We start from the raw sequence: 5,492 nt of genomic DNA, 5'->3' as shown, positions 1-5,492 counted from the left end.
TACCGGCGAAGGGGGCACCTATCTGGGCGAATCGGGAGAGCAAACCGAGGAACTTCCCGAGCAGCAAGAAATTCCACCGAGAAGGGATGACTCGGTTGAGCCACCCGGAGAGACCCCCACCGAACAACCTAACCAGGAAGGGGATGCGCCCCCAGATGAGACTCCCGTGGAGAGGCCTACAGAAGGTGACGAAAAGCCAAGTGATACACCGGTGATACCCCCTCTTACTTCTCCTATAGCGGTCCGGCCGGACCAAGAGGGAGCCCCGCGTCAACCGCCAAACACTGTCCCCGTCGGCCAACCTACGGGAGAAGGTCCAATAGCGCCCAGAGGCCAGCCGCTGCTTCCTAGATTGACGACGCCCGGAGGGGCAAGCCCGCGCGGCCTTCCACCTACTCAACCCTCGCCGCTGCGGCCCCTCTTACCTCGACCGCAGCTCACACCGGTGCAGCAGCCTCAGGACCAGCCCGTCTTGCCACCCCCGAACCAACCGGGACGGCCTGCACCACTACGACCCCTCCGACCGCCTCCGCAGCGGCCGATCCCAAATCAACCACACCAACCTACTCCACCTCGACAGCCACCGCCAACGCCTCCGGTGTTACCCGCTAGACCGAGGATACCGCCACCTGCTCGCCCGCCATTGCAGCCGCCGGCCCAGCCAAGGCCAACCCCGCCAGCGCAACCACGACAACCTCCGCCCGCACCACCAGGTCAACCCCAGCCGGCACCGCCGGCTCGACCGCCGCCAGCACAGCCGGCACCGTTGCCCCTACCGAGGCCCCAGTTACCTCCGCCTGTGCCTCAGGGACAACTAGAAATGCCGATGGACTTTTACCCAGTGCCTGCTCCGAGACAAGACCTCCCGATGGGCTGGGTAAAGCTGGAAGCCACCTTCGATGGGGACCCCTCCAAACTGGGATTTTTCTTAGTACAAGTGGTACAGTTTTTCAACCGTTGGGGGCACCTATTCGGCAGCGAGGCCAGTCAAATTGAACATCTCGGATCTCGTCTACAGGGCAAGGCAGCAGACTGGTATGTAGGACTATACAATGTCGGGGCCCCAGAACTTGATACTCTCCAGGGGTTGGTGGATGCTATTCGAGCCCAATATGAAGACCCCTTAGAGGAAACTAGGGCCCGAACAGAACTGCAAGCCATCAAACAAGGCAGCATGACAGCAAGAGACTATGTTACAAAATTCCGACAATTAGCAGCCAAGTGCCCCAGGTGTGAGGAGTCCACCAAAATTATCCTGTTCAAACAAGGCCTTAACCCGAGACTTTTGGACAGAGCCCTCATGCAAGACAATCCCCCTACGCTGTTAGGGTGGATCCAACTTATTTGTGAAGTGGAGAATCGCATATTAGAAGTCCGTTTGGTTGAACAACAACAACAAACGGGACAAAGAAGACCATTAACCTTACAGAGGGCGGCACGGGGAACTAGCTACGCCACCCGTGGAGCGAGAGATGCTAGATGGCAACAAGGGCTGTGCCTGCATTGCGGACAGGCTGGTCACTTTGCAGCACAATGCCCTTACCGGCCTGTGCAAAGACCTCCGCTCCAACTACGCCGTCCAACTCCGGCTCAGTTTTCTGCGCCCCAACGCCCGACTCCAGCACCCCGGGCGAATAGAGGTCGCGGCACTTCCCAAAGGCCAGCCTCAGAGAGAGGGTTGGAAGCGGAAGAAGTCATGGAATATGATCCCGCTTCCCCAACCGCAGAAGTCAATCCAGAAAGTCCCCAGTCGGGAAACGAAATGGATCTGTCGTAAAAGGACCCAAACGACAGATCCACCAGAAGCCCGTCCCTGCACGGGACCGGCCACCTGGGTCCATTTTATTCATGCCAGTGACTCTACTCAACCCTGAGAGGAAGATGCACATTCGGGTGCAAGCCCTTATTGACTCGGGCTGCTCAAGAGACATTATCGCCCCTGCGTTAGTCAATGGACTAGTCCTACCAACCCGGGATTTACAAAATCCAGTAATCTTTGAACAAATGGATGGTACCAATATGAATCCTGTAACAACGGAGACCATCCCAGTAATCACGGGCATGGGGCAACATTGGGAGAAGAGGTCCTTTGTCATCAGCTCTACTGCCAAGTACCCGTTAATTCTAGGCAGTAGATGGCTATGTGATCACAACCCCTATATAGATTGGGCACAAGGATGTATTACCTTCAGTCACACCAACTGTAAAAATCACCGTTGGAATCAGAACTGGGGCGACGATCCAACGCATAAAGAAAAGGCCCTTCTCACCCAAGAAGAAGTCAGCCAAATACCCGAACCGTACTGGCCCTTTCTAAAGGCTTTCTCGGAGGAGGAAGCGGATACTCTACCCCCGCACAGACGTACGGATTGTGCGGTAGAAATTTTACCCGGAGCCTCACTGCCCAAAGGACGGCTCTATCCCATGAGTCTCCATGAACGTGAAGAGCTTCGAAAATTCATTGACACCAACCTCCAACGCGGATTCATACGCCCGGCCACCAGCCCCCACGCCGCTCCAGTCCTCTTCGTGAAAAAGAAAGATGGCGGACTCCGACTGTGTACTGATTTCCGAGGGTTAAATGCGGTATCCACAAACAACGCCTATCCTATACCGCTCATCCGAGACCTTCTCAACGTCGTGGCCCAAGGTAAGATCTTTACAAAATTAGATCTAAAAGATGCTTACTTCCACGTTCGTATTAAGGCAGGGGATGAGTGGAAAACGGCTTTTAATACGCCCCTCGGACAATATGAATACTTAGTTATGCCTTTTGGTTTGACGGGAGCCCCATCCGTATTCATGTCCATGATAAACGAAATTCTACACGAATTTCTGTACAAAGGGGTGGTGGTGTACCTTGATGATGTGTTAATTTACTCAGACAACGAGGAGGAACATATCCAAACCGTACAGAAAGTATTAGCCACCCTGATGGAAAATAATCTGCCCATCAAGTTGTCCAAATGTGAATTCCATAAAACCGAACTTACTTACCTCGGGTATTGTATCTCCCAAGAGGGTCTGAAAATGGATCCAGCCAAAATACAAGCGATCCAAGACTGGCAAACACCCACCACCCGTAAAGAACTGCAATCCTTCCTGGGTTTTGCCAACTTCTATAGGGATTTCATAGCAAACTTCGCCCAAATCACGCTCCCTTTAACAGACTTGCTAAAAACCAAAGATAAAGGGGACCAAGCTAAGAAACCATCTTCCAAACTGCTATGGACCCCCGATTGCCAGGCGGCCTTCGAATATTTAAAAAAGCAATTTGTAACGGAACCCGTCCTCTCCCACCCCAACGAACAAACCCCTTTCATAGTGCAGGTCGACGCCAGCGACACAGCGATTGGGGGAGTTCTGCTGCAGAAGGGGGAGGATGGGAGGCTGCGGCCTTGCGCTTTCTTGTCTAAAAAGTTTTCGGAGGCGGAAAGAAATTGGAATGTGTGGGAGAAGGAGGCCTTTGCAGTAAAGGCAGCCCTCACTAACTGGAGACATTGGCTGGAGGGGGCGCGATACCCTTTCGAGGTCTGGACGGACCACAAGAATTTGGAGGCCCTCCGAAGCCCGCGCAGACTGAATGCTAAGCAATTGCGATGGGCGGAATTCTTTTCCAAATTCAACTTCACTCTAAACTATCTCCCGGGCAAAACTAACTTTTTAGCGGACGCCCTATCGCGCATGCCCCAACACAAGAGCAAAAGGGAGGAGACTGTCGACACTGTATTCTCACCTACGCAACTTGGGGGCGTGGTGACCACTCGCAGTCGGGCCAAGCTGCCCCTCCCGGCTAACCAAGAATGGAAATCGAAACTCAAAACTGAAGTAGAGAAAGAGGGGGATAGGGCTCCACGAAACAAACTAACCCAATCCCCACACGGGGATTGGCTAGCTGGGAGCAAATTTTATGTCCCAAACAGCCTCAGGCTGGAGATCTTACAGCGCTGTCATGACGCTCCCACTGCTGGACATTATGGGTATTTGAAAACTTTACACCTGATCCAGAGACAATTTTGGTGGCCGGGCATGCGCAAAGACATTTCCCAGTACGTTAGTTCCTGCCCTATTTGCCTCAGCGCCAAAACCAGGAAAGGGAAGCCTCCGGGTCTCTTACAACCCTTGGAGACACCAAACAGACCCTGGGAAGTAATATCTATGGACTTTATCACTGATCTGCCTATCTCTAAAGGACATAATAGTATCTTAGTTGTGGTAGATCTGTTCTCCAAGCAAGCTCATTTTATCCCTTGCACTGCTATACCCTCCGCTCGAAAACTAGCGGATTTGTTTCTAAAACACATTGTAAAATTACATTCCTTTCCGTCCAAGGTGATTTCGGATCGCGGCGGACAGTTCGTTGCCAACTTCTGGCGGGAGCTTTTGAAAATGTTGAATATTGAGCAAGGCCTCAGTTCAAGCCACCACCCACAAACCGACGGGCAATCCGAAAAAACAAATCAAATATTAGAACAATTCCTTCGTTGTTACATCAATTTTCAGCAAGATAATTGGGTGGACCTCCTCCCTTTGGCCGAGTTCTCATATAACAACAGTGTACACGCTTCGACGGGAGAGGCCCCCTTCAAAATTGTCTACGGAGCCCACTTCAACCCCTTCCCGTTGGACGCACCCCCTCTCCATTCCTCAAAATTGCCAGATGTGTCTTCATGGTGGGGGGAGGCGGCACAGCAATGGACTCTCATTAAAAAACACCTCGAAAAAGCCAAACTGGATTACAAAAAATACGCAGACCGCCATCGTGTGGCCGAATGGGAATTACAACCCGGAGATCATGTATATATTTCCACAAAAAATCTGAAACTAGCTCAAACAAGCCGCAAACTCGCTCTAAAATTCCTAGGACCTTTTCCTGTGCGCAAGATAATAAATAAAGTGACTGTTGCTGTAACTTTGCCCAAGAACTTGCGCCATGTGCATGATACGTTCCATGTCAGTCTTCTGAAAAGAGCTCCCACCGACAACAAATGGCACGTCAAAGCTCCACCCATTCCAACTTTGATTGACGACCAAATACACTATGAGGTACAACAAATCTTGGACTCTAAGCTCAAACGAAGCCAGCTTTTTTACCTCATTCGCTGGAAGGACTTTGATTCTGGTTACGATGAATGGGTGAACTCTGCACATGTTCATGCTCCTAGATTAACCAAGGCTTTTCATACTCGCTATCCATATAAGCCAGGGGGGGATCTATTTTAAGGGGGGCAGAATGTCAGGTCCAGTATGTTTCTAAACTGTACTGACTCCATTTTCTAATGCTTCTAGTGTTTAAGTGCTTTCTCCCCAGGTGCACCAGTTCCCAGGCAGCATTCCCACCAGAGGAGATTGTTGTGTCTAACCCAGTTCCACCAAGCATTGGCCTTGAAGGAGAGCAGCTTCCCAGGACTGAAAGATGTTGTTTTGAGAACTGTGGGGGGAGGCTGTTCCAGATGGGTATTGTTACTCTGTATCCTATGCTTGCTCTTCAT

This window comes from Eublepharis macularius, chromosome 3, assembly GCF_028583425.1.
Source record: "Eublepharis macularius isolate TG4126 chromosome 3, MPM_Emac_v1.0, whole genome shotgun sequence".
Classification (NCBI taxonomy): domain Eukaryota; kingdom Metazoa; phylum Chordata; class Lepidosauria; order Squamata; family Eublepharidae; genus Eublepharis; species Eublepharis macularius.
Note: the sequence above shows the minus strand (reverse complement) of the source record.